This window comes from Onychomys torridus, unplaced genomic scaffold, assembly GCF_903995425.1.
Source record: "Onychomys torridus unplaced genomic scaffold, mOncTor1.1, whole genome shotgun sequence".
Taxonomy (NCBI): domain Eukaryota; kingdom Metazoa; phylum Chordata; class Mammalia; order Rodentia; family Cricetidae; genus Onychomys; species Onychomys torridus.
In genome coordinates this window covers 12,505-14,896 of record NW_023413745.1, presented here as the reverse complement: position 1 = coordinate 14,896, position 2,392 = coordinate 12,505, and positions in this window count along the sequence as shown.

The window sequence follows — 2,392 nt, the reverse complement described above, 5'->3', positions numbered from 1 at the left end:
CTGTGGAAACCTACACCCAAATAAACTCTTCCTTTCATTAAAAAAAGAGGAAGAAAAATATGGAAAATGTCACCTTCTCTAAACAATGCTGGGTGAAGCAATATTTCTTTGTTCTTTGTTGTGGGGAGGGGGTTCAAGACAGGGTTTCTCTGTGTAGCTTTGTGCCTTTCCTGGAACTCATGTTGTAGACCAGGCTGGCCTCAAACTTGCAGACATCTGCTGGCTGTGCCTCAAGTAATCTTTCTTACACATGGCACAGACATGAGATTATATAACTATATTATCAGCAGATAGGAGGCTGGGGGCTATTGATGTAGCACAGTTGATAGAGTGTACTCCTAAAAGCATTTTATATGTGGGATATCATGAAAATAGAACCTTCAAATTATAGATACAAGAGAGTCAAGAATCCCATGTCAATGTCAAAGCATGACCTTCAACAAGTTCATGAAAAAAATGCTCTAAACAGAGGAAAGACAATCCCACAAAAATACAAGAAATGCACACAGAGAACAGGTAAAAGACAAAACAAGAAAAGAAAATTTCCAACAGACCCACACCCAGACCTACAATGAAAGATCCCAGACTCTGAGAAGGTATCATGGTCCTGCCCAGGACCATCATGGACTAAGTGGGACATGGAGACCCACACTCGGGTTCAGTTCACTTTGTCCTGGTTCCCAAGGGGAAAACCTAGGTCTGTCTGATGCCTTGCAGTGCTGGGCATATGGGCACTATTTTAGTGAGCAGATGAATGGTGTGGTATGGGGGAGAGAGAGACAGAAATAGTTCATGTGGGATAGACAGAGGTAATCTAAAGATGAAAGAGTTGAGGAACAGGCTAATATGGGTGGCTTATTGCCACCTAGGGCCATGGTGATTTCTGGGCCTGGGCAGTGCAAGGGCCTAAATATGGGTTCATTGCCCTGATGGAGCCACAGTCTGTGATGAGGTCCGTGATTATTGATACCACCAAAGGTTGGAAGGATAAGACTGTAACAGTGTATGGTTTCACAGGGTCCAGAGCCCATCATTGCCACAAAAGCATGGCAGCAAGTGGCAGACATGATGTCAGGAAGCAGAAATCTGAGTGTTACATCTTGAAACACAAGCATGAAGCAGAGAGAACTTGAAATAGCAGAAATCTTTAAACTCTCAAAGCCTGCCTCCAGTGACATTATTTCCTTCATCAAGGCCATGCCTCTTAAACCTCCCCATTTTTGGGAGGATATTTTGATCACATTTCTGATGTTCCTGAAACTAGCAATGAAGTTTTCTTTGATTCAGAGGGCAGAAGTAGCTACTAGGTGAACAAAATTAGCCATAGAGATTTTGGAGAACCAAGCACAAATAGGAAGTAGTAGGATGGGACTGAGAGAAAAATCATGGCTTTTTTGGATCAAAGAACAAGAGAGAGTGTAGTTGAGTGGTCAGTTTTCCCAGTGCTTCTCTGATCATTCAGCTTCTTACTCTGATATCTAAATCCTGAATATGTATTATCAAGAATAATTAGATGAATGCTTCATCTGGCACCCAATGTGGGGCATAGGATCACAGGTCCACCTGCTATGCAGCTGCTGCAGGTGTCACCATGGCTGGCTTTTCCTCCCTTGCTCCATACCCTCTGTACAAATCTAGGGTTTTTCCATTGTAGCTTCTCTACAGTGGCCTCCAGCTGCTGCTGTCCTGGCCCCATACTTCACAGGTACCTGGGCCCCAAATGTCATAGGTGTTAGCTGCCCAATGCCAGCTGGCTGTCCTTCAGGCAGCCACCATGCCCTTGCTTCCTTCAATTCTGTCTTCTTCCACACATCTTCCTGTGTCCACTTTTCAGGCCGCTGACTCCTCGCTGTGTGTTGATGGCTACCCCTGACCCTCCTCTTCTGGCTGCTGCCACACCAGATTGGCTCCTGACACCTTCTTGGCCTTTTACTGCTGTTGCCACACCACACACTCTCGACCCCAGCCCCAGGCAAACACCTGCAGCTGTCCTCAGCCAAGCCATGCACTCTAGAGCCCAGCCATGCTGCACAGTGACAGCCAGCCTCACATGTCATTGTCACCATCATCAGATCTGGGGGGACCCTTGGGATGTCTTAAGGGGCAATTAGGTTATTTTTTTTAGAGTTTTTCCACATGTTAATTATGGGGGACAATATTATGATACAGGGAGTTAGGTCTCTGTATGGTTCCACATTGAGTGGTTTGAAAATGAAAAACTAAATAAATGAAAGGATGAAAATTTATCTGGGATTGACATAAGGTTGATCATTATAATCATTATCACTTTGGTAATTCATAGTTTATCTTTAACAAAGTTGTTTGATATCATTGCCAATTATGAAAAATTGACTATTGAGATACACTCCTTAGAAAGACCTACAAATGAAAC